The sequence below is a fragment of the Aotus nancymaae genome, unplaced genomic scaffold, assembly GCF_030222135.1.
Source record: "Aotus nancymaae isolate 86718 unplaced genomic scaffold, 86718_ANA_hifiasm-v0.15.2.pri h1tg000007l, whole genome shotgun sequence".
Classification (NCBI taxonomy): Eukaryota; Metazoa; Chordata; class Mammalia; order Primates; family Aotidae; genus Aotus; species Aotus nancymaae.
In genome coordinates, this window is record NW_026988418.1 from 21,576,416 (window position 1) to 21,591,645 (window position 15,230).

Sequence of the window (15,230 nt, forward strand, 5' to 3'; positions counted from 1 at the left end):
ACCACGTGCAGCAATACACCTTCCAATTAAAGCTAATTGGCCACCTGTTGGCCAGGGGCAGCAAAAAGGCCAGAGCAAGGCTGTCAGGATCCTGGGCTCACCCCTTGGCCGGCAGCCCTGCCCTCCTACCCACCCCTCAACCCCCAAACTTGTCCTGCTCTGACTAATGAGCCAAAGCCAAGGAAGGAGGGAACAACCTGCAAAGAAATGTGTTCTCCCTTCTTCCAATAAACTTTCGAAAAGGTTTCTGAGATCCACGGCTGGATTCTCCCATGCATACAGTCCCAGGTGCCAAGGGACAGAGGCTCACAGGAGCAGCTCATCTATCAGGGAACAAATGGGCTCCTTTCAGGCTAACACACAAAATATTATGCACTCAGTCAGGCTCTGAGACCCAAGATGAGTGTTCATCGGAAAGACACACAGGGAACACAGCACCCACTCACTTGAGATACTCTGTGACTGCTTCAGGGAGAAAAACAGAAACAAAAACTGAAAGGCAGTGTTTCCTTCAAGCAACCCAGAAGGCCAAATGCAAAAGTGTTCATTGGAATAACATATTGAAATCAAGGTGATTATTAACAGAAATAGGAGATTATATCTGGGTGTAAATAGTCCCTTGTTATTCATAATTCACTTTCACATGCATCATAACTTTGAACTTTCACAACAACTTTATGCAGCAGGAAAGGTAAGAGGCAACGTCCCCATTCTATAGAGAAGGGAGGCTGAAGCTCAAACCGAACACCACACATGCCAAACGTCAATGCTCTAGTTCAAACCAAGCTCCTAATGCCAAATCCACTATACTGTTCACACAAACACAGTAAATCCAAACTTTATGTTGCTTTTACAGTTTTTTTGTATCATAATATATTGGAGCCAAAAGATTCTTAATAACCACTGGAAACTAAAACCCAGAGAAGTTAACATGCTCAAGATCATACATCATATTGGGACTATGTTCTTAGTCCTTTTACTTCCTCTCCCCACTATACTTCAATATAGGCCCCAATAACAAGAAATATTTCTATAAAATCTAGTAATAAAAAATGCTTATGCTGTGTCCTCACTCATAAGTGGGAGTTGAACAATGAGAACACATGGATACAGGGAGGGGAACAATACATACCAGGGCCTGCTGTGGGGTGTTGTGGGGTGGGGGGGTGAAGGTAGGGAACTTAGAGGATGGGTCAGTAGGTGCAGGAAACCACCCTGGCACACGTATACCTATGTAACAAACCTGCATGATCTGCACATGTATCCCGGAACTTAAATTTTAAAAATTACACAAAGAAATAAAGTGGTGTTCATCTCAAAACAAAATGCATATGCTGTTCCCTTAAAAACAGTAGATGCTAGCTACTCCTATTTTTCCTTTAACACAAGCCATTACTTCTAATAAAGCAGTAATGCTAATGTCGTAAGAAAAACAGGCACAGAAGGAGAGAATCAGTAGAGTTCCCTGCACACAGTAGGGGTTCAATAAATGTTTGCTGAATTGAATATAGTGAAATCAGTATGACCCACAGGGAAAAGACAGAAAAAGAAGGTTTTGCACTTACGCAGATGAAAATCCATGTACTCTATGTAAGACATTATGCTGGGAGGTTGGCACGAAGAACACATTTGCCATATTCCAAGCTGGTTTTCGACATCAACTTGAAGCTCCTACTGTGTTAACATTGCACAGGCACAGAGAAAACACAGCAGGATGTATGCTTCCAGGCAATCCCTTGGAAAGTGTTTGACCTTCCCTGAAGTTTTGACACTGTTTTCAGTATCACCTCGGGGTCATTTTTTTAAGTGAAAAAAAAAAATTCTAAAGAAAGAAAAAAGTATGTAAAGGAGGCAGAATTGTTCACAAAATCCTGGTGACAGTACAATTACTGAAACCCGATGTCAAGACGCATTCTCACACACTGTCACTGAAATGCTTCGTAACAGATTTTGCCTGATAGTGACTTCTGTCAATTTCTGTCTATTTTCATCCCTCTTCTGCAGCCACTGCTGGCTTCAACATATTTTGGTGTAGTTCTACAGCAAATGGAAATGTCACAGATTACCACTTTACATGTTAGTCCAGAAAGTGGACTAGTGATCATTTTCATATATTGAGCACCTGAAGCACTAATGATAATCTTGTTATAACAAAAAATAATAGCCAACACTTAGTGAGTATTTACTATGTGTTTGGTAAGCACTGTACATGCATCATTTTATTATATTTAGCCTTCATAGAACTATGATGTTTAACTTGTCTGAAGCGATACGACTATGTGGTGGCAAAGTCAAGTTCTAACTTCAAGCCCGTGTCCTTTGGCAGTACCCTCTAATTCATTATTGTACTCATTTGAACAACCACTAAGTACCTGCAATTGTGCTAGCTATTAAGATACAAAGATATAAACCATGCTCTTAGGAAGCTCACAGGAATACAAGCAGCAGGATAGACCAAGGGTCTCAATGCTATGTGCTGAGTTAAAAAACAGAAGTGATTGCTTTGGGTACGTCCAGGAAGGTCACCTCACCCAGTCTAGGAGGTAGCAAAGAATGCTTCCAAGAGGAAATGATGCTTCCATCATGAAGGGTAAATGTGTCAAATGATACAAGGCACAAAGGGCATTTTGCTCATGATTGAAGGAGAAGGGACAGCTGGTATGGACAGTAGAGACATGGGAGAGCAGGGACATATTCAAGTGACTTCCAGGTAGTTCAGAATAGATGGAGCCCAGAGGAGAGGACCAGACAGTGAACAGAAAGAATACTAGAGAGGAATGATATGGAAAAAAATGGGTACAAGCCAAAAAGGAGCTTTTCTGCTATGTTACAAAGTTTGGGGTATCCTGTTTGCCACTGTAGCACCTAAGGATTTGTAAGCAAATGTGCGATGTTCAATGGGAACATTACAGCCTACTTCCACTCCAATGCCCAGAGAGGAAAAGCAAGGCAGTGGCACCTCCAGCCTCTCTCTTCAGAGAAAAGGGATTGATTTATCTTTTAGGTGAAATCAGAAAAAGAGCAAATTTGTATGGCTATTGCAGACATGCTATAGGCTCTCTCAGCATCATTCTAGCCCCATTTTTATGCTTTCTTATACTTCCGCATGGGAACCAGAAGTAACTACACAGTACTTTGGAGACACTAAGCAGACATACTTACATGAGGCTTAGAAGGGTGTGTAAAATGACAGAAGGTATATACCATATGCACAGAGAGTAACTTCCGGGGCAGTTCAGATGAAGATCCTTCTATCTGTTCCTAGCAACAGTGTTGTGTCCACTCCAACAATTCCATGATATGATTGGCCATCTATCCAACATTCAAGCTTGGCTTTCAGGCCCCTCCTGGAATGCTGTAGACTACCCAACACCCCTTAATAAATCCCTTTCGGCTTAAATGATGTCATCTGCAACTAAGAACCTAATTGACAAGACAGAACAGCTCCTTCTCTTATGTCATTTAGAGCTTCTAATCTTAGAAGATCTTCCTTCACTGCTTTCCTGGAGCTATCCAGCTCTGACCAACTTAGGAAGCTTGAAGTAGCTGCACAACCTAAATTCTCCAATCAAATTTTAACAGAAGTAAGGTGCACGCTTTCATGTCTGTCAAACTCCAATATTTACTTCCCATTTGGTTTTTAACTTGGAGGAAGAAAGGGCATGTTTAAATTTCATCCCTTGAAATCCTACTTCCTAAAAAGAATAAGATCACACTGTGCTTTGGAAACAGAGAACAAGTTAGAATCAGCCATTTGGCTAGAGCAAACCCAATTCCAGAGCCTGTCTGGAATAAGGAAAAGGATGCCTTCATGTTAATTAGAAAGTCAATGGGAGCTCATGGAGTGCAGAAACTTCAGCTAGGAGATGCAATCTGTTGATTACCAGGGGACCCTTTTGCAAGAGGTCATAATCTCAAACCTTCTGCTCATATTATTTTCAGGGGGCTGATTTCCTTCCTTGACAGAGTTGTCCAAATACACCTGTTTCCAAACCATGTGTTCTCCACACCTAAACCTCTCAGAGCTGAAAATGAGGAATAAGTAAGAAATAAAAATTTAAAAAACTGAGTGGAGCAATAAAGGACTAGACAGCACATGAACTAAACTACAGAAAAATCAGCTAAGAAACCCAAGGGTTTCTCGTCCCAGAGCCTCAAGTCATTATCAAACCAAATTCTCTTCCCTGCATTTTCCCATCATTAAAACAAGAAGGGAAAGATTAAATATAAAGTTGTCTTTGCTGAGTAACTATTTTACACTCCACACAACAGTAGGACGTGGGGTGCAAAAGATGTAGGCAACTGCTGCCTTGCACTCCATCTTACAAGCAAATTGAGGGGACACCAGAATAATGAGAGTAGGCATGGCCGGGACTGCCACACTGTCCACTAACACCCATTCTTCCCACATTCCCAAAATAGAACCTCAATTCTGGCACATGGTCATGCAGAAAAATACTATATTCCTTAGTCTCTCTTCTGTTAAAAATGGCCAGTTGATGTGTCCATAAGAATGTAAAATAAAATTATGAGTGCAACTTCTGGTCATACACTTAAAAAAAATGGGCAGGTCTTCGCCTGACTTATTTTCTTTCTTTCTGCCATCCAGTTAGAATAAGGATATGGTGACACACCATCGTGGATCATGAAGATGGAAAGCAATGTCCTAGGGATGAAGGAGCAACAAGCTCAAAGAAATTCAGATCCGATACAACTTCACAGCTTAGAGCATCTGCCGCAAACACTCAGACTTTTACAAGACTGAGAAATGTATTTTTACCATTGTAAATACACTCTTAAGGTACTTTATTTAAGATCTTGGTTACATTTAGTTGATTAAATTAGGACCTATAACTTAATTAATTAAGATGGCATGCAACCACTTCACCTATCCAGCAACCTCAGTTTCCCAGAATATAGTTGAAAACAAAGAAAGAAACAAAAAAGACACCTAAGCAGCCAAAGCTATACTTTCACTGGAAGCTGAAGCATTTTATTCATAGGAACGGTACCCAAGCCAAAATTTGGTGGTTACTGACTCCTATCATATCCACATTTCCAATAGTTATGGTTCCTGATATATTCGTCCACAGACAATACAAAGGTGAGTAGAAAGGCAAAAGGACCACTTTTCTTTTTGTTTGCTGTTAAAGAGTTTGACAATATACAGGGTCATTTTTAAAGGCAGATAAACTGACATTACCAAGACCTAATAGCATAATCTGATGAGGAGAGATGACAAAAGTATAGAACATAGATGTGAGAATTTTAAATCCACACATAAAGATAGGAGAATTTAAAATCCATACATCTATATGTCTGGAGCTACTCATACATATAGGGGCAAATACTCTCATGTCTCTAAATAGCCCCTAAGAATATTATTGATATAGCTCAGCACAGTAATTGATATTTACGGTGTTTTAAGTAATACTCTTTTAAAAAGCAGAGAAGTATGTAATTCGCTTATTATTTTCGGAACATTAGTCATCTTGAAACTTTGCTTATTTGAAACATCATAGTCCATGTTATGCCACATACATAAATTATTTCCTATAATCCATTGTTAAATGAAATACATTTGGATAGTTAGTGTTAGAACCATTTATTCTATACCTAAGCCCCTTTGGGCCTTGCCCTAGATGGGATGTCCTGAAGATGAATCACATACCTCAGTACTGTCAAGTAACTCCTGGTCTAATTTGAACACATATAAATAAAGAAATCATTATAACACCAGACCATACTTCTAGGGAGGGAAAATCATGCACCATGTAGTTGAAAGAAAAAAATGACTGTCTATAATGTAAAAGAAGCCTTTACAAAATAAGAAAAAGAATCATCCAAAGAAAAATGGGCAAAATGATTAATTACCACTTAAAAGCAAATCCAAATCTTTTCACGACAAATGTGAAAAGATGCTCCTCCTTGGCAGACATCAGGAAAGTACAAAGTAAAATAGTGATGAGATATCACTTCTTACCTATCAAATTAGCAAAAGTAAAAGAGAATGATAATACATGTTTCTGTCAAGGATATGGGGAATATGTTACTTTACATATGCTAATGGAAATGTGAATTATTATATTCTCTTTAGAAAACAATATAGCATCATCTATTAAAACATTAAAAAGCACATACACTTGGACTAAGAAATATTACTTTTGAGAATCTACCCATAAAAGTTAAATCATCCATTAAAAATAATAAGTGTACAAGAATATTTATTTCATTATTGTTTATAAAAATTAGTGAACAAAAGTTAATGCCTATCAGAAGGAAAATGATTGAAAATTTCATGGTATACTCATTCCATTAAATTTTATACAACCATTGAAAATAATGACTTATATATATACTCATTGACTCAAGGAGAGCTGGAAGACAGGGAGAATAACTTTCCAGAGTGCTTTAAGTGACAAATGCAAAAATGTATATATGATATCATATTTAAACCAACGACAAAAATCCCTGACTCTGTATATGTGTGTATGTGAATGTACATATGTGTAAACGATTGTAGAAACTTAGAAGACACAGAGGTATCTGGATTGTTGTTAGGTGAGTTTGTAAACAAGCAAAAAAGCTGTATTAAAAAGTAGATATCCAGGATAAAAAGTAAACAGCCTACATAATAAGGCAGATTATGTATAATTATATCCACAACAAGGCAGAGTAAGTAAATTATATCCATCTACATATGCTAGTAGTTATAGGTCTAAAGAGATAAATGAAAGAATGGTACCAAATTATAGATAATGCAAATAACTAGAATTTGAAGTGATTTTTACTAACCCTTGTATCATTTTATACTTTTTAATTTTTTACAATTAATTTGTATTATTTGTACAATTTGGGCAAAAAGTTGATAAAGTGATGAAAACAACCAATGTCACTGATGGTCATTATAGAGTGAAGTCAATTAAAAGAGTTCATATGGGACATGGTACCTGACCTCCGCTTTAAGAGGCTATTAGATCTGGAGGAGATTTGAAGAGGGAGAAAGTTCCAGGCAGGAAAAACTGCATAAGTAAAGGTAAGGAAGTAGAAATAAACATGGGGAATTAACCCTGAGACGGTTCACCTTCATATGAAGAAGCAGGGAAGAAAATAAACTATAAGCAAATGGCTGATGCCGCATGATTAGAATCAAACCAAGCAGATAGGGAGTGGAAATGGTGACCATGATGATGCACGTACAAAAATGTGATTTTTAGAGTTAACCTTAACAAATGAAAACAGCTTGGTTTCTTCAAATTCTACAAATTGAAAATATTTTGAGTTCTTAGGACTTTGTCCATGGTGACACCATGTGTTGTACTCAGATGTAAACTTCAGCTTGGTAACATTTTCATTTTAAACCTCCTTCCTGTCACTTTCCAACTTGGCTGTAAATATTTGCTTGGAGAAAAAATGTCTCTGAAGATCTGAGCTCAAGCTTCCAAAAAAAGAAAAAAAGTGGTCATTTTGAAATAAGAAGATGTATTCTGCATTTAAACTAAACGAACAGTCTCAATACCTATGGCTCAGAGCTCATTTTGGAAAAAAAATTGTTTTTATTTATTAAAAGCCTGTGAATACAAATGAATTCTTTATTTGGTATTCATCCTGTTTGAAGTCTACCTGCCTTTTTGAGATGGGAACCACATGTGCTTTGCCAGATAAATTGAAAGGTTGTCTGATGTCACTGTTTATCTTGTCCTCTGCAACATGGTTGTTTTTTTAATTCCCAAGTGAAGAGCTATTAATTACATAGGATTCTTGTACTATTGCCAATGAGGAAAGAGCCTAAATGTCACCATGTAATGATTACTTCCTTGCCCAAACCAGCTAGTGTCACACAGTGGCCCAAGACAGTTTACTTAAGTCTGAGAAACATTCTCTTCTATCTTTCACAAGGTGCCTTTTACTCTCAAAGTGAGGGTTCAAATCACAAGGATCACAACTTTTCTATTCTGATCACCATATTACTAAACAAGACAGGTACTACTATTTCATTTCTAGAAATTGAAAAGAATATCCAGCATCATCAGGTAGCACTTCTGATGCCTGATAGTAGGATGGAAGAAAAACTCAGGCCCCTGAAATGCACATACTATGTCTTTTTAGAAAATTATTCTTCTGAGCAAAGGGTTGACAATGAAAAAAGAAAGAAAAATTTCATCATTTCATGCTTTGCTGAATCTTAAGAGCAGCAACAAGGATCAGTGAATAAAAGAATCTGGAGAAAGAAAATGAGAACAGATGTTGAGACTAGACACACGACGTCCCAATCCCATCCCAGTCCTTCTCTCACTTGTCATGTGACTCCAAGCACTCACTGAACCTCACTGAGCCTCAGTTCCCTTCTACGGAAATATGAGATTGTTTTTAGAATTGACAGAATAACATATGAAAAGTACCCATAGGCACAGGTATACAGTAAAAACAGCTGCTACAAAAGTGTCAACAATGACAATGATGAGGGTTGTGGTGATGGTGATGATGGTTCTACTGCTGAGGAGCTCTAGGATCTTACACAGGTCCCAGAGTCTTATATAACCAAGTGGCAAAGGGCATAAACTACTCATGCTCAAATCCCAGTTCTACTAGTAAGCTGTGCCTCATATTCCTTATTTGTGAAATGTGAAGATGAAACAAGTTTATGTATCTAAAGTGTTTGGAGCAACAGCTTGCACATAGTAAATGTCCTTCTCTCTTAAATAAAAGAGTTGGACAAAAGCTTTTGCACGTTCAAGCTCTATTATGTCACTTGTTCAGGATTATCAATTTAGAAGAAGCACAAGTACTCAAAAGACTACAGTGTCTAGAGTCAGAAAGACTTGAGTTTATATCGAAGCTCTTAAATGCACTAGCTTGTGCCTAGGACATGTTACTTAATGTCTCTGATCCCTGGTTTCCTTCTCTACTCATCAAAAACTCAGCAAATATCTTACCAATTTTTATTGTGTTAGGCATGTTCCATATGAGAATAAACTGAGAATCATAGCACTATTCCTAGGATTGTTAGAAAGATGAAACGAGAGAATACAGGTAGTATGCTCAACCCAGTGTCTGACATACAGCAAGCTCTCAGTAACTGAGAGTTGTAATTACACTACTACCCAGAGGCAGATGCTATCAAAGTCAAGCTCTGGAGGCCTCCAGTAACCACTGCTTCAATGACAAATTATTCCAACACCAAGGTTTTTAACCATGCCATCAGATTTTGCAGCACACATACAGAACTAGGAACTATGTCCGCAACTGCTCACCGAAGTATCAAGCAACAGACTCTGTCCATGGTTCTGATTCAAACGAGATGCAGAAGAACAGAATTGGGGAAAAGAATATCTCTTAATGAAACTGTCCCAGAAAACATGCACACTGCCAATGCTGTCCCTAGACACGAGTGTCAGCAAAGCCCACCCCTCTCCAGGAAGCAGCTTCTGTCTGCCCCATTCAGTCACTGTACTAAAGTGAAAGCAGAAGGTAACCTGCTCCTTCCTGGGATCAACTGTCAAATCTAAGGATACAGAATCAGCCCTAGACCCAATGATCTGAGTTCAACACCTTCCATTTCTTCCTGGCTCTAGGAACTTGGCCAGATAGCATTAGCTTATCACATGTGCCTCTGTTTTTCATCTGCAAAAGGACAAGGACAGCTAATTGGAAGGGCAACTGTGAAGATGTGGACTAAAGGGCTCTGTCGACTCTTAAGCTCTGAGCAAATATTGGGCATATGAAGCTGAATTAGATGACCTGCCTCTAGGTGCTCACAGACTCACTAATAGAGTAGAGTGGAAAAAAACAGAGGCAACAAAAAGAAGGAGATCTGGGTTTGATTCCACCTAGATGCTACTATTTGTTTTGTTTCTAACCTGACCAATCTTTGTAACTTCTTGAAGCCTAGTTCTCTTTATCTGTAAAATAAGGATTACAACATCAGTCACACTGGCCTTTTGTGAAGATCAAGTAAACAATTATTAATGTAATTTAAAAAATAAACCCAACTAGTATTAGTGTTCTATTTACTTAAAAATAAACCCAACTACCTAGTTATTTAAGTATAAACCAAACTAATCTCTGTTCATTGATTCCATGGCTGTTGGGCACATCCTGAACATAGAGTATTGAATTAGGCATGAAGAGGATGTACATGAATATATGTTGCAGGTTTCCTGCATATAATCTAGTTAGGAAAATATCATGTAAAGTAAAGGAGCAATGCCAATGTTTAGTAATGTGTATTAAACATAGAAGGTATTTAGGTGGAATGAGGGAAGGTGTCACTTTTTATTTTACACACTTCTGTATCATTTGAATTTCTTTAAAAAGTATGTATCAGTATTGGTAACAAAAAATGACTAAGAAAAAATAACAAATAAGTTTAGAAGGTGTCAAAGATGTTAATCATCCATTAGAAGCTCTTAAAACAAATGTAGTCATTAACCATCAATCATATACTTTCATGCAGAGGACTGTGATATACCCTGAGATTGAATAGGGGAAAGAGTCACTCCCTGCTTTGAAGGAAATTTCATTCTTGTGAGAGAGACAAACACGTGGAGGCTTGTAACACAGCACTTCAAGAGAGCATTTAAAGAGTACTGATGGAGCATGAGCTTTCTGAGAGAAAGGGACCTCTGAGTGGATGTCACTTTTAAGATGGATCCTAATGCATGCATAGAGTCTACAAGACAAAGGAATAGGAAGACACTCCGCAGATAGGGAGTGAAAGTAGCACCTGCAAAGGTATGAAAGACATATATGATGCACAGGTGTGGTATGAGTGTGTATGTGAGTGCACAGATGTGAGTGTGTGTGAGGCCGCATGTGATGTATGTGGGTAGAGTGCATGAGTATGGTAGTGTGTAATGTAAGTGTACTGCTATGTATGTGTGTTTGACAGAGGGCCTAATACTGTGTATATGTGTAGAATGCTGTATGTGATGCTGTGTGTATGTGGGGGGAGTTTGTATTTATGAATGTGTGAAAGTGTGAGTGGTGTGAATGTAATATGTGTGCATGTATGTGACAGTATGTGTGATTCTGTGTGAAGGTGTGTGTGAAGGTGTGTAGATGTGGCAGTGTGAGGGTAGTGTGTGTATGGTGTGAGGGTGTGTGTCTGTTGTGTGTCACAAGAACACGAGGAAGGAGCAAGAAGGCCAGATGGTGAAAGGCCTTGAAGTCTATAGTCAGGAATTGGAACAGTATGCCTTGGGCAATAGGGAGCACTTTATGTTTTTGATCTGAGAGTAACATGATCAGAGCCATGTTCTAGAAAGATGTATCACACCTGTGGAAGGTCCCATACTGAAGACCAGGAGATGAGCTGGGAGGCTCTGAAGATGTGCTGGAATGGGGGCAAGAAGACTGGAGAGGAGAAAATTAATTGAAATTATTTTGTCATCACTGCTAGTTCCAGGTGGCATGTAAGAGTGTTTACTATTCTTCATTTTTCATTTCTCCCCAGTGTTAAATAAATAAATAATACATGATTTTAAAAGTTGTCCATTTGATGGAAAACAAGTTTCAAAAAATAAAAAATAAAAAACACCTTCTCCAAAATTGTTGAGAAACCCAGCCTGTCCAAATGGAGTACCTAGCTTGCCCCAAGCAAGAGCACACTCTCCAGGTGATAGGAAGCATGTCTGCTAAGCAAACAGCTCCCCTCCCAGCACCAACACCATACCAGCAACTGGACTCTCCAGTCAGGTATGAATGGAGAAACAGTTAATGACTTTCTGTGGTACAATGTGTATTTCATAAATAGTTGTCTTATTATGACAAAGCTAAGTTCCAGGTTACAAGCCTACGTGGATTGAGTCTTGTGCGATTTGAGGGTTTTTTTTTTTTTTACATTTTTTCTAAGCCAGGTGGTAAGACTGGTCTTGCTTCATGTGGGCTCTGGTAGCTCCCTCTTAGGGTGGTATTTCTCTCCCTGCTTTTCCTCCCCTTCCTGCATCGCTTCCTTCTTCTGCTCACTCCTTCTCTAGTTCTCTGTCTCTGCTTCCTCTTTCCCATTGTCTGGTTGTATTTGAAGTCTTAAGCTATCTCTGCCTCTCTGTTTCTTAGCTCTGCCCCCACCCATCCACTCCTTCCTTTTCCTCTTCCCCTCTCTTCTTTCCTCTCTCCCTATATTCTCACTTTGTATCCCTTCCCACTATATACAAAATATTCCGTTTTAGAAAAGGAGCAAGGCTTTTGCAAGAATCTGATTGACAAATGTGGTCACTACAAGGCAACTAGCTGAGTCCAGATTCAAGAAAAAAAAAAAATCTTGTCAAAGAGAGAGTGCTGAATGGTGGCCATTCATTTTGAGGGAGGCAGGTGAAGCCTGTGGCTCCCAGTTGTCCCTGCACACCAGTATCACCAGGCAGTCTTCCAGCTGGGAAATCCCTATTTGCCAATAAGCCTTGGCCAGCCCCCATTCCTTTCCACTGCGAGAGAGGTGGCACTGCTGCTGTCACATTGCATGTACTGCTCAGCTACTCCTTCCGCTCAGCTCAGAAAAAGCCAGAAAATTCAGAACCAGCTAATGTTAGCACTGCAGGGGATTTCAGAGACCTCTTGGTCCAACCCTTGTCAGGTCACTGATGGAGAGACTGGGGCCCCAGGTTGCTAAATGCCAGGGAGATCTATTATTAGAAAACCCAGACCTAGGACCTGTTGCAAAAATCCCTCTGCCCTGGGAACACCGCTAGATTTTTGCCTTCAGAAAAGAAATTTACTATCTAGCATCCAAATATATAAACAGATAGAAGAACCTTAAAATAGAGGCAGAAAAGGGTTCAAATGCAAATGGTGCATGTTTGAAATCCACTACATGTTCCCTGAAAGAAGGATCTGGGCAGGGAAGTGTGTGGAAGACGGGTCTGCAGTGGTGGAGAGCTCTAAGCTCTGAAGACCTTTTTAATATGGCTGTATTGTAATACTGCAGTGCCAAACCCCGCCAGTCATTCCAAAAGCAAAAGGAAACCCCGCTCTGCCGCAGAAGTTCCCAGCCCTGAAAACAGATTGTCTTCCTTTTGCACCCATTTAATAACTGCTTTATTTAACACGATCAGAGGGAATGTGCCTCCTCGGAAGGCACAGTAAGGAACCTCGGTCTGCAACGACGCTATTCCTCGGACAAGAAACTAAAATGCATTCATTGGAACTCAGCCTCCCAAAGCGGCAGCAAAGCTACTACAAGGCGATTTATACAGGCAAGAGCCCCTCTGAAAGAGAGGAGAGGAGAGGGCTTGGAAAGCAAGGGGACACACCTTTTCTGAGCTGTTCGAAACATGCTGCCTGCAAAGTCTGCCCCTACTGCGCTGCCAAGGGTTAATTTTCTCGGCAAAAATTGGTACACACACACACTCCTACTGCACCCTTACAACCTCCGCCACCACCGTATATTTGAATCTTTTTAATCTTAAATTCCCAGAAATTCCCTGATCAGCCCTATCTTTTCGGAACAGCCCCTCCACCTGGGCTGGATTCCCACCTCATCATCAGTGAAAGCCCAGACACCCGGGCATAATTATTTTCCTACAAGGTTATGCCTAATTGGCCACTAACCTAATTGATTAATCATCTCGTTTTTTCAAAGCAGCATCAAAGAGCCAAGCTGAGAGGGCAGAAAGCAAGCATGCATCCGGATGGCGCGAGGGTTAAAATTACAGACTTCGGGTGAGACCCCTAGCCAGCTTGCCTGGTTTCTAGACAGAGAAGTGGACAGAGAAGAAAACGTGGACTGAGGGAGTAAATGCTCAAGACCACAGAAGGAATGAACCTGCCAGGAGCCTCGAAGCTGCCCAGCCAACCGGGAAGTCCAGTCGTCGACGCGGATGAAGTTGCTTCCCTGAACCAGGAAGGGTTAAATGGCTGCGCGTCAACCTGGCCTTGGGTGGGGAGTCAGGGAGCAAGAGCCTCTGGTCCCCGTCTCTGGCGAGTCCGCGTGAGGGGTCCTCCCGGGTCGCCCTGGCGCTCCCGCCACAACTTGCGCGGCTCCGCGCGGCGGCCCTTGCCTGCGCCTTTGCGCGCCACCCAAAACTTTGCGCACACTGCAGCCGCCGCCTGCGCGCTCTCCGCGGCGAGACGCTCGCAGCCAAGTACCGCGGGCAGCCCTCCGCAGCCGCCGCGGCAGCCGCTGCATGGTTTCTGGCTCCAGACTTTTCCCCAGCTGCGTCCACTTCCCACCCAGGAGGCTCCCTCGCGGCCGCGGGAGCGCGGCGCCCGACCCACACTGGGTAGTGCAGCTCAGCGTTGCAAACCACCACCTCGCCGGGTCCGGGCAGCGCCCACTGCACAGATGGGCCCCCGCAGCCGCCCCTACCCCGGCGCGCCCACCCTGAGCCTCCCACGCCGCGGCGGGCAGGCGCAACATATTCTCCTACCTCCAGCTGCCGAGGACCACACTTTCCGGTCAGCCCTCTCGACTCATCCTCCGGCTGCAGCAGAGGGCGAGCGGGCTCCGCTTTTGTTCCCTGGGGCTGGCAGGTCCTTGTGGGGCCAGGGCGCGCGAAAGGTGCCGCGGAGCTGGGTATCCCGGAGAGGGGATGCTCACTCCCAGCAGCTCCGCTGGCAGCAGTAGTGGCGGTGGCAGCAGAGGCAGCGGCAGCAACAGCAGCAGCAGTAGAGATAGTGCCGGCTCTCTGCAGGCCACATCTTTCATACCTTATACATCACTACCGCATTCCCCCGAATAGGGGAGCCCCTCAGCATTCCGCCACCTAGCGCGGAATGCTGTTGCCCGAAGTAGTGGCGCGGCCGGATCGACCTGGCGAGTGTGAGCTCCGAGGGAGAAGGACCTCAGCACCCACTCGCAGACTCCCTTCTCTGCTACAGTCACAGTGAGGTCTACAACTTGCAGCCATTCTGCAGTCTTCACCGTCTGCAGTTCTGTGTATGCTCCCCTAGGAAGTACGGACTTCAGGTTAAGAAAAAGTGATTTACTAGGGAGATCCCTCTCTGAGCTGCCTCTAGGGTCTTGGCCTGCACGTGCTTTTACACAGCCTCCTCCTTCTTGGGGTGTTCATAGGTGCAAGATTTTGCAGCAGCAGACACACACTCTCCTGCAAGTACATAACCCCCTGAGACATGTTATGCACACTCCACAATCAAGTGTGTGGGCACTGAAGCAGGCACACCAGGATTTCAGTTGTAGCTGTGTGGTCTTAGCAACCTCCAAATGACTGAGCTTCCATTTCTTCGTCTACAACATGGGAATCATATGTCTCATAGAATTGTGAGAATCACATGAA

General features: G+C 41.8%; 1 protein-coding gene across 3 annotated transcripts in view; it reads right to left on the reverse strand.

Annotated features, from left to right (window-relative positions):
* DAB1 (DAB adaptor protein 1) overlaps window positions 1-14,612 on the reverse strand; it is a 1,258,287-nt gene extending 1,243,675 nt beyond the window's left edge. For 2 of the 3 annotated variants that reach the window (XM_064372403.1, XM_064372402.1), the window contains exon 1: window positions 14,364-14,435. The gene's annotated coding sequence lies outside the window, so the exon portion shown is untranslated. Of the gene's footprint in view, window positions 1-14,363 lie in introns of all 3 variants that reach the window. The other variant, XM_012442604.2, reaches the window with a different exon arrangement.
* Between the last annotated feature and the right edge of the window lie 618 nt (window positions 14,613-15,230).